Source organism: Maniola jurtina, chromosome 2 (genome assembly GCF_905333055.1).
Source record: "Maniola jurtina chromosome 2, ilManJurt1.1, whole genome shotgun sequence".
Lineage (NCBI taxonomy): Eukaryota > Metazoa > Arthropoda > Insecta > Lepidoptera > Nymphalidae > Maniola > Maniola jurtina.
This window is the reverse complement of record NC_060030.1, coordinates 12,049,715-12,072,269: the sequence shown is the minus strand read 5'-3', so window position 1 is coordinate 12,072,269 and position 22,555 is coordinate 12,049,715. Positions and strand designations below refer to the sequence as shown.

The 22,555-nt window shown below is 37.0% G+C and overlaps 2 non-coding genes across 2 annotated transcripts; one reads left to right on the top strand and one right to left on the bottom strand.

The window, feature by feature from the left end:
• Positions 1-15,337: 15,337 nt before the first annotated feature.
• On the top strand, positions 15,338-15,409 carry Trnap-cgg. Its single transcript has one exon. It is a non-coding gene; the product is annotated as a tRNA-Pro (tRNA).
• A 3,469-nt stretch (positions 15,410-18,878) lies between these two features.
• Positions 18,879-18,950, bottom strand: Trnap-ugg. The gene has a single exon. It is a non-coding gene; the product is annotated as a tRNA-Pro (tRNA).
• Positions 18,951-22,555: the final 3,605 nt, after the last annotated feature.

Here is a 22,555-nt window from a genome sequence, read left to right as displayed (position 1 = left end):
ACGGTCGCTCACTATTGGCTACAATGCATTGTTGCAACAAGAATACAATAAATTCAGTCAATCACAACAATTGCGATTGTAATAACAATTGATGCAGGTTTTTCGGAATGGACCTACGGATGGACCGCGAAAAGCTAGCAGACAGATAGACACACTGTTTCATTAGTATGGATATAGAAGCCCTTTTCATAGTAGCCTACCCATGGGATATTCGGGTGATTCCACATCGGCGGGATATGAACGAGTGAGCAAACACGGCGCGGTCGTTTGCGTGCGGCCAGAGCCAATCGTCACAAGGGACAGCTCCAAAAATGTAGCTGCGTACCATTTTCATTAGCTACTGTAAATAAATTATAAATATTTCATTGCAGTGATGAAATACTAGACTAGCATGATTTATTTTGCTAGTAGGTATCTATATTTTGACATGGTTGATATAGTCCGTACAGAATGACTTCTCAGTTCTCACGCGCTATTTTTAACCCCCGCCCCAAAAAGAGGGGAGTCACAAGTTTGACGTGTGTATCTGTGTATCTGTCTGTGGCATCGTAGCTCCTAAACTAATGAACCGATTTTTTAGTTTTTTTGTTTGAAAGGTGGGCTTGATCGAGAGTGTTCTTAGCTATCAACCCAATAAAATCGGTTTAGCCGTTTGAAAGTTATCAGCTCTTTTCTAGTTACTGTAACCTTCACTTGTCGGGGGTGTTATAAATTTTTATATTACACTCTATGGGTCTCTCATGTCAAAAGTACGGTTCACCTTTAAATTAAGGACTACTAAATTATAGGTACTTTTTTAAAATGACTAGTAGAACTGGGGCCTTTTACTACCATCGCTTAAAGTAGTAATGTTTTAATATTGTTTTGACATTTTCATATAAAACTTGTATGAAACTGTCAAAACAATATTGAAACATAATTGAAACATTAGTAGGGCCCCAGATAGTACCTAATACCTAGAGACACATATCACTTACGTAGTAGGTAGCTCATCTCAAAATAAGAGAGGAACGATTCCAATAGATTTACTAGCTAAGATAAGTCAGCATCCAGCATAGTAATAAAACCTCGTTCGCAATATCATCTGAATGAGCGAACGGAATAATAACAAGTACCTAAATTAATTATTCGTACCGCCATTCGAGGGCCAACAATATCGGGGACTATTTAAGACGGGCCTTAAATTTTCTAAACCCAGCTAAAATGGAATCGCCTTCGAGAAAAAGGGGTTTGCGTTTTAATGCCCATCAGAAAATAAATGCCCGGGGACAATAATGTGGGATTCGTTGCCAGATATAAATTCCGAATAAAAATGCTCTTCGCCGAGTTGAGTGGGTACTTTTTAGTGTTGTACCGTCGAGAGAGTTTTCATTTTATCGATAAACTTGTGTTTGCTCACTTTTCTGTTTACACCGTAACCTTTATTGCTGAGAGTCATAACCCCGTCCATCAAATAGAATGGTCTAGTTTGTCTCGGTTCTCTATACGGTTGAGGCATAACGGCCTGCTAAAATTGAATCACTCTGAAAAAAAAGGTTTAGAGATTTTATGACTGTCAGAAAATTAATGCTCAGGAATTATATGATTCGTTGTCCCTTGTCAGATATAAATTCGGAATAAAAATGCTCTACTTAGAATTGCGTGATAAAATGAAATGAAACTTGTGCCACTTATGACATGTCAATACTCTACCATCGGTTTGGAAAGTAGGTTCTACGAGAAAGAGCTGTAAAGAAATTCTACACCAATAAATCTGGCAGAGTATGGTTTTGTTGAATTTTCAATAGAAACAAAATTATATGTTAACTAATAAGGGTAGTAATGTTTTTATGTTCCATGTAGATATGTATTAGGTATATATCAAAATTATTTTCTCTAAATAGTGAGTAACAAGCAACTATAATGATCTAAAGTAACTATTGTAGAGCGCCTATTGACATAATACCTATCTATGGAGCAATAAGACGATATCAAATAAGAATACAAACATTTAACTAGTCTGCCCTTCGTATTACGATATTTTGTCTAATATTAAGCAATAATGTTGTTTTACTTTAGTCATCGACTACAACGACTTGTCCCATCACTATTTGAGAAGACCGCCAACGAAAGAGTTGCGAGCAGCATGAACGTTAAGACTGGATGAACAAATAAATGAACCGACCCATCGATCTTAATGCTAAGAAAAGCGTTTTACATTGTTATTATTTTGTCTTTGTTTTTATTATATTCTGTAAGGAAAATTTCTTTTCAGAAATATTCAGCGTCTTTTTATGAGCTGAGATGGTAAGAGCAGTATGAATAGGTTCAAGTGTATAAGTACGCGACAGGTTGACATGGCAACTGGGGTGGGGACGCCCCGCACACCCGCACAGCCCCCGCGCTTACCACCGTCGCCCTGCTTCATACCCCGATTGTCATCTCAACTTGTCGCTTACTATAAGTTCGATTATTTTATTGAACGTACTCGTAAGTAGGTACCTACCTACTAGGTACCTAACTCTACGGACCTAAGTATGTGTATGAGATGATATTACCTTTTTTTTTTTTTAATGAAAATCACACTAATATTATAAAGGCGAAAGTTTGTATGTGTGTGTGTGTGTGTGTGTGTGTGTGTGTGTGTTTGTGTGTGTATGTTTGTGACTCCTTCACGCAAAAACTACTGGACGGATTTGGCTGAAATTCGGAATGGAGATAGATAATATCCTGGATTAGCACATAGGCTACTTTTTATCCCGGAAAACCAAAGAGTTCCCACGGGATTTCGAAAAACCTAAATCCACGCGGACGAAGTCGCGGGCGTCAGCTAGTATTACAATAAAACTTAAAGCTAGCCTTATCTAATTACTATACAATTATATACTATATATTACCTAATAATATTTCACAGAAAGCCAATATTCAAACGAATTCTGCGAATTATTGTAGTATCCATCTAGTAGGTACCTACTGTGTTTTTGTAATTGTCTTAGAGCAATGTAACGGATCTTATTACTTAGCTCTAAGTACCTATATCGCTGCTATAGTTTGCTGTGGTAACCTATCTGTAGAAAATCGATTTTTGAACGCAGTTCCAACTATGTAGACTTCAGAGATGTTATAGCAAGAACAATTCGTTGTTGCTATGACAACTCTTATATCGTGGTAATTATAATCATCAGCATCAACCCAAGGCATCAACCCAATACTGACTCACTTCTTGGTTTTGGCCATGGCCTACCACGCTGGCCAAGTGGGGACTGGTAGACTTCGCACACCTTTGAGAACATAATGGAGAACTTCCGTACCTATCTAACTCTCGTCTTTACCGTAAAACATACAGGACTGCACCAGGTCGGACCAAGAGGAAACCCGAACTATACTTAGTATACCTATCATTGTTTCATTACTTGCTAGAGTTATATTGCATACCTACTTACTTCATGATAATATTGTTATTGATACTTTGATTGATTATTGATACCAAATACCGAGGCAAAAACCGCTACAATTTTCCGATCTCAGCCCGGCTGCTATATTATGCCTAACGCTTCAAGAGGAACTACTTACCAAAAAAATTTGCCCTACCCCCAACTTTTAAGCACATAATCCCTAAAACGAAAGAAGCATTTAATACGAGCCCGAGCGTTTCTGTTGACACAGCTAAGTAACCACGCGACGCCACGCTTCATTTGCATTTCTCTTAATCTTCGTTATGAATAAAGAAAAATTCTCCAGAAACGGTTCTGGAGCGGCAAAGCGGCGCCTAATGAAGAGCGCCCGAGGATTACGCCCCCGCCCGCGCACTTTCGCGACATTACACTTTTAATTTGAACGAATCTTATTATTTTCTTTTGTTGATTTAAGCTCTCGTACCAAGGAGACGGGAGACGTGACCTGCAGTGGAAAAATGCGATTGCCATCTAAAGCCAACCGTTTAAATGAACGAGATTGGAGCTTAAAAAGTATAATGGACGAGGGGGCGGTCGACGGCGATCCCGGGGCGCAAGATGGCCGATTTGCGATTGAGATGAGACACCCCCCCACCCCCCCACCCCCCTCTCGAAGATCAAGCAATATAATTAAGTCCGCTTATATTTTTCTTTCTTCTAAGACTTGTACCTTCCTACTAGTAGAGCGTATCGTTGACCTGCATACGACTAACGTAAGATCATGTGGATGATTGACCAAAAATTTTTAATGATAAGGTTATGTATTGTTTTGGATCAAGGCTCCAAAGCTTGATCCAAAATAATATATTAGAAGTCACGATATCACTACCCATATTATAATTGCGAGACTGTTTCATTGTTGTTTTGTCCTTCAATCACACTACAGCGGATTAACGGATTAACGTGATTTTTTGCATAGAAATATTTAACTATTTCTTTATATTTATATTGAAATAGTTAAAGACCTGGAGAATGACATAGGCTACTTTTATCCCGGAAAACCAACGAGTCCCCACGGGATTCTTAAGAAAGTTTTTAATACTTAATTCAGGTTTAGATGTCAACAGAATATTTGAGTCTACTTTTCCACCAAGGGTTTATGAGGGTGCGTAGCAGTGAATCTAGATTGGAACCCCCTACATAGCTCAATAATTATTATTTAGAGCTAAGTATACGTAAGCCATGAAAGAAAATCAACCCTGGGGTTAGGGCAGTCTAAAACTACTTAAGTAGGTATAAAAAAACCTAAGCCCAACAGCCGGCCACAGCTAATCGATCAAAAAGATTGACAAAGCCGATCGCAAAAACAAAACTAAACGAAAGCTTTCCTTTGAGATGTTTGAGACTAAGGAAAAGTTGAGTCGAGAATGCCTGTTGAAGGGGCACGACCACAACCCCACCTGGCACCCAAAAATATCGCATAAATGAATCGAAGGGCCGCCTCTTCAGCCGCGAAATTTCAGCCATACTTCCAAACCTATAATCCCTCATAATCACCTTTACAAAGCAAAGATTAAAAACGATTCTCGCCCCAGTAGCCCCCACCTCCCTCCGCTTTTATATGCGAGACAGCGAAAAGTAAGATTAAATCATTATTTTTCTTAAGCTCGTCCCGTTTTTTCTCCGCTCTAGTGGAAGTTTTTTCGCCTGGACTTTTGATGCGGACGATCAAAGACTTGTGTTCAAATTTACATAACATTCTTAAATAAATTGCGGGGAGGCTGGGGGTGCAATTTAAGGGAGAATTCACACGTACCACAACCACACCACAACCACAACCTCAACCTCAACATTTGAGCGGGCACTAATTTGTAATAAAATAAATAGTTTAATTCACTTGGATCTCATTTTGTCGCCAAAATCAATAATATGGGTGATATCGATCACATCGCAACCACAACGAATGACCAGTGACACCGCGCACTAGTGGCTTTTTTTGTTCATGATGACCTCATGGATACCACCACGCCCGGGAGGCATGGAGGTTATGTCGAACTCTTAAAAACTAAAACCCACACGGTGTTCCACGCATCGCCTGGTTGCAGGGCTATGGAGTCAAACACGTTCACACAACTCAGCTAACGGTGCCTGTTGAGGACCCTCCTCTAGGGACCAATATAGTCCCTAGTGCGTCTGAGGTGCACCACGAACACACGGGGAGCACTAGAGGCTAGTGCAACTACAAGTGACAACGCAACTATATCGACATTTTGTAGTTACCACAACGCAACTGCAAAAAGCTGCAACGACACAATTCACACGTAACCGCTGACTGGCATCACCACGTTTAGTCGCTGCAATGTGGTATGGTGGTGGCACGTGTGAATTCTCCCTAACACGACTCGCCCCGTGTATAAACTTATTAATGCGAATACTGCGATTGATGCTTAATGTACTATTAATTTATTCTGAGGATTAGCACCCACTCGAATGAAAGCGCATAATTTTCGAATTAAAACGAATTTCTCGCTTAGTAAAAATATTACGAAGCCCGAGTTGCTCAGCGACATAAAGGGGGGGACAGAAATTCGAGGTCATAGGTTCAAACCTGCCAGGTTCACTATAAGTTTCACACTTAATTAGGTATAGAATACAATAGAATAGATTTTTATTCAAATAAACTTTTTACAAGTGCTTTTGAATTGTCAAAATAATCTACAACTGGTTCGGAATGCCGGCAAAAAGGAATATTCATGTTTCATCATCATTTAAGCTGGCGCACATCCATTACTGAACATAGGCCTTGTTTTTCTTAAAACACACGTAACTCTAAGTTAGGGTGCACTAGGCCATCAGGTTGACAACTGAAAAAAATGTTTGCAAGAAAATTAACCTCTATTTTAAACTCTGTTACAAGCTGATATTTGTTCACACTAATTTATCTAACATGAGCTTAAGTTAAGCTGAGCGCGCTAAGTTCAAGTTCGGTAAGTGTGTGTTTGATTGTTTTGGACTCAGGTAGAGCGCGTGAAATATGTAACTACTTTGTGTTGTGTAAGCTCGCCTTAAGTTTACACGGAGAGGCCTTTAGCTAGTTTAATACTAATGTAGGTATAGAGGGAAGTTTGCGATTATTATGGGGATGTAGATTGTAGAGATGAGTAGGCTTATGGGGATACCTACTGCCGATGCCCGCGACTTCACCCGCGTGGATTTAGGTTTTTAAAAATCCCGTGGGAACTGTTTAATTTTCCAGGATAAAATGTAGCCTATGTGCTAATTCAGGATATTATCTATTTTTACCCGACTACGGCAAAGCCGAAAGGAAGGGTTATGATTTTATTTTGGACTCAGGTATAGCGCGTGAAATATGTAACTACTTTGTGTTGTGTAAGCTCGCCTAAAGTATACACGGAGAGGCCTTTAGCTAGTTTAATACTAATGAAGGTATAGAGGGAAGTTTGCGATTATTATGGGGATGTAGATTGTAGAGATGAGTAGGCTTATGGGGATACCTACTGCCGATGCCCGCGACTTCACCCGCGTGGATTTAGGTTTTTAGAAATCCCGTGGGAACTGTTTAATTTTCCAGGATAAAAAGTAGCCTATGTGCTAATCCAGGATATTATCTATTTCGATTCCAAATTTCAGCCAAATCCGTCTAGTAGATTTTGCGTGAAGGAGTAACAAACACACACACACACACATACACACATAGACACAAACTTTCGCCTTTATAATATTAAGTGTGATTTGATATACGAAAATAAATAAATTAAAGCACGAATAAGGAACCACAGAATTGTCGTACCGTAGTATAGGTACCTACATAATTTGTCAATAGTAGGTACTACCTATACATACGTTTTATACAAATATGCTTGTAAAAAAGTTTGGATAACATGTTGTTTTTATATCAATAAACTAGCTGATACCCGCGACTTCGTTCGCGTGGCTGTAGGTTTTCTAAAATTCCCGTGGGAACTCTTTGATTTTCCGGGATAAAAAGTAGCCTATGTGCTAATCCAGGGTATAATCTATTGCCATTCTAAATTTCAGCCCAGTCCGTCCATCCGTCCGTCCGTATTGCGTGAAGGAGTAACAAACATACACACACACACACACACATACAAACTTTCTCCTTTATAATATTAGTGTGAAGACTAATTAGTGTGAAAGAAGATGTGATATGTAAGTATACTTAAATACTAAAACTGAGCAGATTTTGGGACATTAGAGAGATTGAAAACTATACTTACTGCCTCGTTGAGTGCACCTCTTGAGCTACGCAAGGGATGTATAGGAAGCCTAAGTGGCAAAGAGCGATCTTTAATACTTCTGTCTAATACCGGTTCCTTTCAATATAAAGACCTCCTGTAAGGTAGTTTAGAAAATTCAAGGCATTAAAAAGCATGAAGTTTAGTTAAGTACTAAAAATATAGGTACATACACATTGGAATATGAAGGTTCATCAAATGTTAAGAGTAGGCGTAAGTATTAGGTACGAGTAGGTACTAGGGATTGCAATGCTGGATCCGCAATCCAGCAATCCAGCTGGATCCAGCACGTTTTTGGGGCTTGCTGGATCCAGCATCTGACGCTGGATCCAGCGGTGCGGATCCGCAATCAGCTAAAAACAAGTAACTAACTTTCTTTTCACGCAAAAACTATAGAATGTCTTTCAGAAAAATAAAAAAGAACTGTAACAGTTTCTCAGTCAGTCAGAGATTGGATTTTCAAGTCTGAAATTATATTATAACTTCAGCTTCTATTAAGATTTTCTCTCAGAAAAAGCTATTTTTGAGTGTTTGGTGGACCAGTACTGACATGTATTACAGCTTCCTAAGATTTCTAGCCAGACGATTACGACACATATCTATTATTGTCAACAATTGCAAACCTCGTCAATAAATAAAATTGCTCTACTCCATTGCTGCTTCAGGATAACGCTAGACCTCATATTATATCACGACATACGATCGCTAAATTAAGGAGCTGTGATTGGAAATACATTCCATACTCCCCGAACCTTGCTCCAACAAACACTTTTTCGGAATATAGACAATTTCTGGCTAGGAAAAAAATTCAATTTCGATTCAGTTCAAAGGTTCTATTGCCTCCAAAGACTTTATTAATTCTCGCTTCCAAAATTTTTTCAGCAATGGAATCAATGAATTACCTTGTGAATTACCTATAAAATGGCGATAGTGTTTAGATAATGAATGGTACATACTTCGATTGATTAAAAACGTACTTAATTTCATTAAAAAAAAGTTTTTTTGCCATATAAAACCCTTTTTTCTCAGATAAGAACCTCATATTATTATTACAAACAAATATAGGTAGTTAGTTATTAAAGTTTATACGGTCAAAACAAAAAAAAATGTTACACTTCTTTGAAAAATCAATAAGTGCTGGATCCGCGCTGGATCCAGCTGGATTTGTTTCAATCCAGCAAAAATCCAGCTGGATTGAAAATGCCGCTGGATTGCAATCCCTAGTAGGTACGTAAAGATGAAAGTGAGGGCTTAAGAAGCCCTTTAAAAGAAGTCATCTGACCGGATTGATTGATGGCATCGCAGATTTATTATGTTAATTCTTTGACGTCTCTCTGAAGGATCCTTTTAATGAATTCTGCAGTAATACAGACCAAAAAAAATATCATTGTCACCAAACAAAGGCGATTTTCCACAAAAGAGGACTTCATTTATTTCGTTTTATAATTACTGGAGGAATTTTGACAGTGATTCTTTATTTTAATAGCCAAGCGATCTACTTTCTACTAAATATAATACACCACAAATAAATTAAATCTAAGGTTGCCTGGAAGAGATCGCTTTTTTAACCGACTTCCAAAAAAGGAGGAGGTTCTCAATTCGTCGGGATCTTTTTTTTTTTATTTTTTTTTTTATTTTTTATGTATGTTCCCCGATTACTCAAAGACCCCTGGACCGATTTGGAATTTTTTTTTTTTGTTTGAAAGGGTATACTGTGCAGGTGGTCCTATATAAATTTGGTGAATATCTGATGAATATCTTCGGAGATGGAGAACAGAACTCCTCAATGGATAGGAGCAAATTGCTCGCGATCAATGTAATAGCTTAGTAAACAGTAGGGTTTTAACTGGGCACAGCATATTATAGTACAGTAGGGCCACTAAAAATTGTGAAATAAAAAATTTTCAAAAGAAAAATAAAACCGACTTCAAAAACGACAAACACTAAAAAGTAAAAAATAACTTTTGTTTAGCTACACGTGTAATGCACCTAGGTATGAAGTCGGGCGAGCTTCACTCTTGGATTTCTAATTTTGTTTTAATATGCTCGCTCGACTTCATACCTAGGTGCATTACACGTGTAGCTAAACAAAAGTTATTTTTTACTTTTTAGTGTTTGTCGTTTTTGAAGTCGGTTTTATTTTTCTTTTGAAAATTTTTTATATATTAATTACCATAATAATAAATATATACTAAATGATGCCCGCGACTTCGTCCGTGTGGATTTAAGATTTTAAAAAAATCCCATGGGAACACTTTGATTTTCCGAGATCAAAAGTTGTCTATGTCAATTTCCGGGATGCAAGCTACCTCTGTACCAAATTTCATATAAATCGGTTAAACAGATGGGCCTTTAAGTATCCCGTGAGAACTCTTTGATTTTCCAGGATAAAAATTTTCAAAAGAAAAATAAAACCGACTTCAAAACCACAAACACTAAAAAGTAAAAAATAACTTTTGTTTAGCTACACTTGTAATGTGCCTAGGTATGAAGTCGAGCGAGCATATTGAAACAAAATTAGAAATCCAAGAGTGAAGCTCGCCCGACTTCATACCTAGGCACATTACAAGTGTAGCTAAACAAAAGTTATTTTTTACTTTTTAGAGTGGTTTTGAAGTCGGTTTTATTTTTCTTTTGAAAATTTTTTAGCGATAAGGCCACCTAAAACATAACCTTTTTGTACAAAAAACTATTCTTTATAGTACATTTATAGGTACATTTCTATGTGTTGGTGTACAATAAAGAATATTTTACTTTTAAATCAATGATAACTTTAATGTTATATTAGTGGATGTAGTACAGAAACGAAAGAAATTACGTGATTATCTGATAATAATAGGTAGGTTTTCATTAATTTATCACTTAGGCTGCATACCCATTGGCTCTAATATCATTTAGACTTTCATTCAATTTCGATTTTGAGGACGGTTCTGGATCTGGCGTCCGAACGAATGTCCGAGTGAAGTAGAGTGAGAAAACTCGATTTGATCCTGAATCGACATTTGACAAATGTTAGGCTAGGGGTGACGTGAAGTCGGTGAATACTAATACTTATTATTTCTATAGTGAAATCAAAGATATAGTCCTTTCACGGCCTTATTACCTGCATAGATTTGATGCCTGTAGTGTATGTGAACACACGACGTTTTGTTACGAGTTTCATAGATAGGTACCTGTCGTGAACCTGTGGCGATAATACCTACTTTACGCGTCAACCCATTGTTATGATCAACCATCTGCCTAGTGCTTATTCAAAAAGCTATGTCTAGACTCTAGACCTATACTTATCTAATATGTACTAAGTATATACCTAGTAAGCATGCTTACTTTTAGGGATTTTATTTCTACCTATGTATATTCTAGTCTACTAGAAGCACTTAATACTTATAGTAAGTACCTACATAATATCGCGTTGTAGAAATACGTCACATCTCCCTTTCCTCATATTATAATATAAATATTACTTAGTACTTAGGTATCCATAACAATGTCGCGCCGAGAAACATGCTCGCATCCGTTCAAAAACTCAATAAGTAACATTATTAGCGGAACAGTAGGTAGCTCCTGATTGAATCATCTGCACAACCCTCGTGGCGCCCACCTGAATTGCCTTTCCTTTCAAATCATTTTAACCCTTGCCCGACGGAGATAAGTTTATTTTGAGCCGGTCGAGTGCTACGTTTAAGTGCTTCTTTTGTGACGACATTCCGCTACGCCTCGTCCAATTAACCCTGGCTGGAGACTCAAAAATTAAGTTAAATACTCCGACTTTGTCAGTGTTTGCTTATTGGCAATCGACGTGGTTCTATAACTTCGTAAATTAAAACCCCCATGGGACCGATGTACTTACCTGCCTGTTTAGTATCTGAATCTATTGGTCCAAAATACCACTGCCGCCAGACGTTTCTTATTTTCTGAGAAACAAAATGTATCGGACAGAGTAGTACTAGTGTGCACTTTTAATGTACGCATATTTGTTAGCTTGTACCTCGGACTAATTTAAAGATATCAGTTGCTAAGGCACGTAAAAACATTACTGACTTTTCTTAATGTCTGAGTGCTGATTTAAATGTATATTTCATGAGTATCGTAATATAAAAATGATGACTCAGACTATAAGTAAGATACTTAAACTATGTTATTTTTTGCGAACTTTACAGCCTCTGGCAGAAATTACCGCCCGCGCCGATAGGAAGTGTCTGGGAGTATTGAATAATAAATTATTAACAATATTCTGTAAAACATACCTATATGAAAATCAGCAGTCAGAATTTAAGAAAAGTGCGTAAATATTTTTAAATAGGTACTTTCAGCAGCTGGTGCCTATAAATTGGCCCACGATAGGTATAAGCTAGCAGATATGCGTAAGTTAATAGTACAAGTTAAAAATCCTCTATTCCACACATTTTGTTTCTCAAAAAATAAGGAAGGTCTGGCGGCAGTGGGATCTTGCTCTGTACAGTAAGTTTTATACGACGACGATGGGACGGTTTTGTTTTATTATTTTGTCGTTCGTGTTGAGGTGAATCAATACGGTTCGGGTTTGGAAGTGACTACGAGTGCAGCTGCGAGCTACGCTTGCTACGGGAGTCTGGACTACCGACAGGCTACAACTTACAAGTCAACTGTTCAGTGGAAACTGAAACCTTCTGCTATCGCTTGCAAGCGAAATATTATATCTAGGTGCGGAATATAAAAAAAAATCATTTATTGTTCCTGAATTTATGAATACTCTGATTTCTGATGGCAGTTTTCTGTCCATAACTAAACGGTTCTGTGAGTAGGTGCCATACAGCGTTTATAATGCATTTGCCAAACACAAATTGCCCTTTCGCAAAGTGTACATTTTACTTTTATTATTATTGAATAGGGTTCCAGAAAATAATGATTTTTTTATTTGAAATTAACATCAACATAAGAGTTTTTTTAATAAAATAAACTAAAATCTAAATTAAAACTAAAAACAAATAAAAATAATTAAATTAAATTAAAAACTAAAATGAACTAAATTAAACCTAAAACCTCATCGACACCACCGCAGGCTTTGTATCCAAGATAATTTTATGATATCCAGAAAATGATGTTATTTATTCACAAATTATAGTTTTCACTTTGTTTGTTGTTTTTGTTGTACAGTACAACCAAATTAATAATGCGCATGCAGATCTTCGCTAATTGTCGTATTCCGAATCATTGAATCGTAAGAGCCCTGAACAATGCACTTGCATTTTGCACCTTGTTATAAACAAATAGGAGTCAATATCATGTGTATCATACGACCGTTGCCGAACAGTGACGAAGATTTCTATGCGCATTATTAATTTGGTTGTACTGTACCTCACTATTACACAATGATCATTATCATCATCATCACAAACCGATAGACTCAACTGCTGGACATAATTAATTCTTGTAGGCACTTCTATACACCACGGTCTTGCGCCGCGCCGGCCGCCGCCTGAACCCAGCGGCTCCCTGCGACTCGCTTGAATCTTCCAACGCTGCGCTTTCCGGTGCAAGGTCGCCATTCCAGCATCTTGGGATCCCAACAATGCTACTTCAATGATGCTTCTGCAATATCATTTTAAGGAGGATATTATAAGGATAGAACTTGACTGCGGTGTTCAGTTAACTTAAGGCAAGTTTACACAACACTAAGTAGCGACATATTTCATGAGCTCTCCTGAAACAAACATACCTACCTACTTACTTGATGTATCTATCAATATTCTAACAAGAATCTATGTGCTAAAGTGTGCTGAGGTCTAATATTATATGTGGGATAAAATCTTATAAAATCGTTAGTGCGTTAGAGCTTTTTATGTGTAGACTCAGGTTAGACAGAAGCTTTAAGATTTTTTTTTATTCAGATACAAGTTAGCCCTTGACTGCAATCTCACCTGGTGGTAAGTATGCAGTCTAAGATGGAAGCGGGCTGACCTGGGAGGCCTGTGGCAGTTAAAGGTTTTAGCTAAACATGTTTATTCTCGGTATTTACTTACTATTTAACCCCCGACCCAAAAAGAGGGGTGTTATAAGTTTGACGTGTGTATCTGTGTATCTGTGTGTCTGTGTATCTGTGTATCTGTGTATCTGTCTGTGGCATCGTAGCGCCTAAACGAATGAACCGATTTTAATTTACTTTTTTTTATTTGAAAGGTGGCTTGATCGAGAGTGTTCTTAGCTATAATCCAAAAAAATTGGTGCAGCCGTTTAAGAGTTATCAGCTCTTTTCTAGTTTTCTTGTAGAAAAGAAGGTTACATAACCGTTAGGTTCATAATATTATGTCAATCGACAAAATATGTCAAGCTGTCAAGATGGACGTTGCCTTGATACATAATTATTTATTTGAAAATGATGTTTTGGAAAACTCAGATACTTTGTCGGAGGTGTTATAAATTTTTAATTTACACTTGTTACCCATCTTTATTCATAGCGGAATGGATGTAATGGCGTTTTAGACGATATGAGCGATTGTAATTTATGTTTCTGTGTATGTCTGTTCTTAATATTTTAAGCCTAGTGTGTGCGCGAAGATGACGAATGGGAGAGAGAAAGATCCTAAAAGAACAGCTGCCTTCCTGACGCAATGCTTCGTGCAATTCCGGGAAGCCGTGAGCGGAGATACCGAAAAGTGGAGGAGTTTTTAGTCCGTAGGTCACTGCGAAACACCTGCAGTGGAGTCGGGCATGCCAGACGGTATCCATGAGGATTTTCCTCCTCCACACAAAAAAAAAAAGCCTAGTATGTATCATTTAATTAGTCCAGTGCTTTTATAACCAGTACCGACACGGGTTCAGAATTATGAACGCCTCAACGTCGTAGAGTAGTTACTTCCATTTGAGCTTTCCGTTTGTCGCGCGAGCGGTTCATTTATGTAGTTTTAATTCCGCCATTCCTTAGCTCCGAGCGGGATCTTATTTCATTAGCCGACTGTGCCATTTGGCTAGAAAGCTAACTGAATGGTCGGAATGAAAATATCACCAGAAAAGCAATTTCAAAACGAAACCTGCCCGGGTCACAGAAAATAGCACATAATTCCTTTTGGTTGAAATAGGATTGGTTTGTTAAATACACCGGTTACTAAAAAAAATAGCATGGCCAAAACAGAAAAAAAAGAACATTAAAAAACATTAAAAGTTTACAAATATTCTGAGCTACTATGGTTTACACTGCATCTTATTCAGGCCCGCACATTAAAGCGCATTTAAATCCTCCATTTTGATTTTTAAACTTTTTATAGGTACCCAGTGACACTCGCGCTATCAAAACGAATGACGTTTCATTTATCAAAATCGGTTGATGTTGAGTAGTTACGAGCGGACATAGGAACGGACATACATACAGATCAAACACTTAGCTCAAACTACTGGACGGATCGGGCTGAACTTTGGCATTTATGGCCGCTAAGATTAAGAAAATTCAATCCCTAATGTGGTTAAATAGAGACTTGGATGCAAGCTATTTCTGTACCAAATTCCGATAAAATAAAGTGAATAAATAATTGGTAAAGTGGTTGTGAAAAGGTAACAGACATACCTACTTACTTTCGCATTTATAACATTAGTACGTACAACTTATGGATTATTATGGATAAAACATTGTTATTAACCGCTATCGCCTAGACTGCATAATATTGTTTTTCAAAGAATCACGTATTAGCAATTTTATCTTATTTTTGTGTCGGCTCGTTGGTCTAGGGGTATGATTCTCGCTTCGGGTGCGAGAGGTCCCGGGTTCAAATCCCGGACGAGCCCTTTTTTGTATGCAGATGTAGAACAGAAAGAAGAACGTAACCTGCGTTATGAAAAATCCAATAAGTACCTAATTATAAAAATCTGACTGCCCGGGGTTCTAACGCGCAAACCCTGGTGTACAGTTTCTAACATTAGGTATAAAAGATGACGTAATATGATGATGGTATGATATTCTAAAAAGACCTAAACCTATAAGTACATGTTGCATGCCTTACTATTTAATTACTTAGTTTCTGTGATAACTTTAAACCATGTTTATTTTACCACAGAATACGTGAGAAATTGTTAACTACTACGCTTAAATAGAACGTACCAAGTACAAGGTCATAGAAATCTTAGATTGCAAACATTTCGTCACAGATAATAATTTATTAAGGTAGGTACAATTTTTTTGAAGTACATACAACCACGTCTTCACTTGATGATTCAAAAGGAATTTAAAAACGGTTATTTGAATTTTAAAAACCGATTATTTAGCCTAATCTAATTATTACTGTACAAATCAAGCCAGCGTGGAGTGGTGGAATTTTCCGCATAACCACGCTTGACACCCATTGGATGGTCCTTTGCGCATACCATCTGAGGCAAGTAGCGGTGAAATACCTATCTCGTAAGAATTTTTTAAAGCATATCCGGAGAAAACGGAACCGATACCTACTTATCTTTGTACGGCTAAAAGTATTTAAGATTAGCTATTCCTAGGTGATACTTTAATTATAACCGACGTCCAAACAATAGGAAATATTTTAATAGCAACGAGTAGCACTTACTTTTTGGCTGTATAAAGATACAAGGGGGAATAAAAACAGCCAAAGCCCACTTTCCCGGAGAGTTCGCGAAATTTACGATGGTAAATAGGGCATTCCACTTGTTTACTTATGGCCGAGTAATTCGCAGAATCCGTATAATTACAGGCATTAAGATGATTCCGTTTCCCTCCAACAAAAGCAACAGTCGGAGATCTGGTAGGAGTTTAAAGGAGGAGGGTTCTTTTTTACCCGACTGCGGCAAAGCCAAAAGGAAGGGTTATGATTTTAGCAGTCTATGTATGTATGTGTGTGTATGTTTGTATCCAGATTCTGGGTGTTCCACCGTGTAGCGCCTATACTACTGGGCCGATTTGATGAATGAGGTGTCAGGTGTCAATCGATTCGTCGTAAAGGTCCGGGTGACATAGGTTACATTTTATACGAAAAAAATTGACCTTACGGATGTTACATGAAAAAAAGTGGGGTCTCCAAAATTTTCTTTTTTTTGCTATTGTATCTAGTGTAGTGTCAAATGAAAGAAGAAAAAATTATGAGTTCATAAATATAAATGTAATTAAAATATACCAAGCGACAGCAAAACAATTTTAGTATATTTCAGCATTTATTAAGACGATCGCAGTCGGGTTTTAGTTTTCAACTTTATCTTGTAAACAATACAACAGCTATCTGTTCTGTGTATCTGAGATTTGCGGACGGAGAAAGATCTGCAGATCTTTGTCTGGAGACATGAAATCCATACCTACCAGTTACCACATACAATTTTTTTTCGAAATATGTTATATGAACCGACGATTGTTCATGTTTCAGTCCGCCCTTATAATCATTGAGCTATTGTGGCTTTTCACTAAGATTATCACTATTTATTAAGTAGGTACCTAAAATATATGAATTTCAAAAAATTCTTTGTTAGGGGGACCTACTCGTAAGTTATAGAGAGAATCCTACATCCAAAATCTCAAGTTTCTAGATTAAAGAAGACTCCACAAAATCTTAAACTTTGAAAGTAGGCAATATTGCTCGGAAGGTTTTCCTTTTCAGAAAAGTTATGTGTAGGTAATTAAGTACAATTTAGATCTAAGATACGAAAATCTAGACGGTAAACCAAAATTCGTAACGAATGGTCCACAGAGCAGTTGACAGATCCAGGCATGAAGTAGATCATCATTATCATCATTTGCACCTCACTGAGTTCAACTGCACGACGACGCGACTGTAGCTTCATTTGCACCGTCCATTTTTCTTCGTTAGTTGAATCTTCGTCCCAGCTATCTTTTCCAGGCTTCTTGAGTAAGATTGAGTAGAATAGGCTTCTCAAAATGTTCAACTTGCTCTTGGACTACAAGAGGCGAGATGGCAACTTAGATATTTTAAGTAAGTAATGTTAAAACATTCAAATGTCCGAATGCAAAGTCGAGTTGGGAAACTGGCTGTAAATTATGTTTTGTACTTACTTAGATACCTACAAGTACTTGCTGTCGGAGAGACGAATTGTTTCAGAGTTTGGTTTGGCGCTTTGTGCTTTTGTTGATTTGTTATGGCTGATTATGTAATAAGTAGGTTCCAGGCGGTATTTTATTTTATAATGGATTTGTAGTCATATTCAGAGCTCGGCTGTCATTCAGTGTTAGCACTAGACACTGTGTAAATGAATCACCCAACAGGTTTGATATAATAACAAAGTATAGGTAAGTTTGAATTAAGCTATTTTTCTAAGTATTTCTTACTTCTAGCACAGTTCACGACAGTTAGAAAACTTGTAAGAAAACGTCGAGGCTTCGATGCCACTGTCAAAAGGTAGCCTATGAATCGCCTATTTTCCTTTGATTTCACATTAGTCCAGTCATCAGGTAGTTTTAGATGGAAAGTTTTCCGGGAGTTTTGCAAATTGGTGGTTTTGTAGATTTTGACGTGCTCTTTCCGAATTTTCATTTTGCCACCTCGTATCTTGATTTTGCCGCTCGCGCCGCCATCAAAAATAAATCAACAAAATACATGACCCATAGCCAAATATTTGACATATCGTCGATTCAGGATCAAACCGAGAGTTCCCTCACTGTAGTTCACTCTGATTATAGTCTTTAGTCTATCTACTTTCATTATTGATCAATTTCCCAAACATCAGGCATCATTAAAATGGAAGACGTCTCCACAGACATTAGTTGAGCGGAACTGTAGCGATTGATAGCAGCCGAGCGATCCTTCAGAGGAAAATTGTGTCGGCTAATGATTTGCTAACGACCATGTTTATTTTTTAATGCAAGCGACGTAACAGATTATTTCCTTTGAGGGTATTTGATCGCTGATATTATAGGATCGTCGATTTCCCATTTGTGAGTCTGTACGTCCTTTGGGAATTATTCGCCAGTGAAGCAACCGTTTTACCATTTTACAACCAAAGTTTAAAAACATTTATTTGCTGTGCGCACGCCTCTACTACTCTACCACTGGTTTGGAAAACAGTTTTAGATCTTTAAAAATAGATGATGCCAATTTAGGTTTTTAAAAATTCCGTGGTAATAAATCATCTCTTTAATTCTCACTCTACAGGTCCTTAACAAAATACCTAACTTTAAAAAATGTCAACAGTAAAAATATTCAACTCTATTTGAGAATTTTGTTAAAACTGTGTTATTATTGTAAAAGTTATTTTTTAACTCGGGTAATGTTATTTTACCTTATTATAAAAAAATTAAAAAAACGGGCTCGTCCGGGATTTGAACCCGGGACCTCTCGCACCCAAAGCGAGAATCATACCCCTAGACCAACGAGCCACACAGCTGATAGAGAAAAAGTAAGATTCAAATGACTACAGCTTATCGAAGAGTGTAACATTGCGACGTCTTGTTATGTTTAGCAATATAGCCTTTATCAGAACAAGAGAAGTGCTAAAATAGCTTGCGGCTGTAGTTTAAGTGAAAGGCTGTGTTTGAGCAGATGCTAATAATAATGGTAGGTATTTACTTATCATACATTCATAGAGTCGTAGTATATAATATGATGTAAGTACGAACTATTATGTTTGATGATGTAGCTGTAATGTAGCCAGGGAGTTAAATCATATCAACCGATTTTAAAGAAATTTGGGAAGGACGTAATCGTGGGTAATTGTATGTATTTGGTACAGTAAAGTAGGTACCTACCTGAATATGGGGAGTACCAATAAATTGTTTGACCTACCTACTTATTAATATGATGGAAAAAAAGAATATTTTCCATCATATTAATAAGTGGGTAGGTTATTGTCCTCCAATTTGAAAATATATTATAGTATTTTTCTTATCAATTTTTTTTTGCGTTTTGTTATGATAAAGCTATGGTTTTGGTCAACTCTTGGTCTAGGTTTATTCTTTATTTACAAATACAATAAATATAAGTATAAAAATTATAGAACAAAAATGTTATCTGAACCACTGTTACGAAGCAGGGTGACCAGAACGCTGGCTGCGTTACCTCGTTGAATATGCTGACTAGTGTTGTTATGGATATCCATATCCGTAACCGAAACTATCGGATATCCGAAATAAAAAAATATCCGTAACCGTAACTGAATCCGTAATAAAAGTTTTGGATAGTTTCGGATAGGGCGGAGTCTAACTAAATACTACACTCGTACGAATTAACTGTGCAATCCGCTGGAATGCGACACCTTCATCAGTTCACATTTTCCACAGTTCCTTAAAAAATTAATATCCGTAACCGAAACTATCGGATAATCCGAAATAATGTAATATCCATAACCGTAACCGAAACCGATATTATTTTTTACCAATATCCATATCCATATCCGGATCCGAAATTATATATCCATAACATCCCTAATGCTGACCGAGGTAACTGCCAGACCTCTGATCACCTGTGGATTCCACAGATCTGTAATTTTTATTGTTGAAGTATGACATACCCAACCTAACACACCTGAAGGCTCATAACATACAAGAGCCAGCGTAAATAAATATGAACACACCGAGACAATATCTCTTCGTATCACGTCTCCGCTTTACATACATTAAAGGAGACGTACGAGTATATTATTAAGAGTAAGAAAATTCTTATTGCAAGCGTATCGGTCCATGGCATCGTATCTGAAAATTATTCAACGCTCACATCTGCGCCCGTACCGCTTGGAAAATCAGAGAGATATCGCAAAACTAGAGCGGGCAATGTCTTGCAAAGTGCCCTCAATCTCAATCGAGTACAATGTTACTAGCAGGCACATACCGTACAGGGGTCGACATTACTGTGGTTAAGTAAATAAAAGTGAACGTACCACGGAAAGGTAAAAATTCGTACATAAGGTACAAACTCACCGCACCCATCCGTGCCAGTTCCTTTCAACTAGATTCAGTGTTTATTATGCTGTTTGCAATGTTTGTTATACAATGAAATCTAAATCTATTTTATATGAAACTTAACCCTAATTCGCAATAGCGTTAAAACCCGGCGTTGCGCTGAAAATACAAAATGCGCGTCAAAAATTGTTGACGTGTGAACAGATACTTGGGAATGCATTTGTTCTATTTGAAAGCTTTTTTAACGGACGTTAAGGAGGCCTTAAGGGCCGATTTTTCAATCATCAAATAACTTTTATCTAAGGAATTTTGACGTTTTGACAGATTTCCTATAGAAATAATGTCAAACCTCAAAAAGTTATTTGATGATTGAAAAATAAGCCCCTAATGTCTGTAAACTAAATATGTATGTATATGTAAAAATCAATTACCCACTTGATTGAGCAAAACGAAAGGATTCCTTTTCGTTTGGGATGGTTAACGAAGTTAGCCAAAAACAGATTAGGGGTTTGATAATTGTTATTTTTTGGACATTTTCCACAACTATATACAAAAATCTGCAGTCATGTTTCTATCACTCTATAAACTGACTGTGGTCTGCTTTTACTGAAGAACTTTTACGTATGAGTAAAAATAATTTTCTCAAAAATGGTTATTAGTTCCAAGCTTAGACCACTTTTTGACGCCTGATGTCCGAAGTTAGCTCCTCTACTTATTGGCATCTCTTTGTAGAAAATAATAAAAATAATAAAGTCCCCGCTTAAGCGCCATTCGTATGTGATACGCCGAATGAGGCGTAATAAAATGTATTAGAGGAACATATTGCAAATAGAAAAATATTTACGTTTATGAAATAAGTACCTGTACCGTCTACGTAGGTAAGTGCCTACACGGTAAATTTGTTGCGAGATAATTCATGTGAATTGGTAACGGTGTTTGATTTACATATTTTTTTCGTTTAAATAGCTCTTCTACATTTTGTAAAGATGGTATCAGTATATTTTGTAAGCCATTTGAGTGTAATGAGAGATTTCTATTTATGAATCAAGTATGTATTTCAAAAAATATTTACTGCTTAGTATTATTTTTATTTGGTTTTATGCGACACGACCAATGTTTATTTTTTTTACGGAGATAAAAGTTCACATCTAAAAAAGTAATGGCGTAAAAATATACCTACACCAAAGGTAACACTTTCCACGAAGTCATAATCCCTCGTCAAAGTTTATGGAGCGATATTAAGAGGGGTCTCTCCGTCACTCGCTCCATACAAACGTAGTTCCAATTTCATTTGAATATTAAGCAACTAAAGTCCATGAAATTTTGCAGACATAATATTCTAGAAACTAATATCTATGCCTATGGTTTTCCAGATTTCTGTTAAAATATTCGGTTTCAAAGTTACGCGGTCTTAAAAATTCATACACAAATCTTTGAGCCCCTGTAATTTCAAAACTACATATTTTTAGCAAAATCTAAAACACCACAGGCACAGATATTAGTTTCTAGAATATGTCTACAAAACTTCAGGGACTTTGGTTGCTTAATATTCCAATGAAATTGAAACTACGATTGTATGGAGTAAGTGACGGAGAGAGCCCTGTTAATTGGTTGGTGGAGAGATTCGCGCGGTCACTGCGTATTTGCTTAAGGGTGGTTTGGGATGGGATGGGATAAAGCAAAGGCAGCGCGGCCGAGTCGGTCAAACAGCAAGTCATATTGCCATAGAGTTACGTACATTTAGACATTCTAATTCATAAATAATGTTAATATAATCACAGTTAAGAATTCGTCAAAGATCCTAATTACGTCCTAAGGTTTGGAAGATCACATAGGTACCTGCTTATCTACAAGAAAAAATAAAATAAATAGATAAATTAATACAAAAAAATTGAGGATGATGAAATGGGTTTGACACAGCTAGGACATTTTGAGGCTTAGACATTTCATACATAAAATAAACAATGTACTTATAGGTATCTAGTACTATTACAGTTATGCAATTACTATAATTTACTTGTACAATCACATTGGTTGCAACGAAATCACAATGATAGGTATTTTCTCTAAACTAAATTTAAAGTATA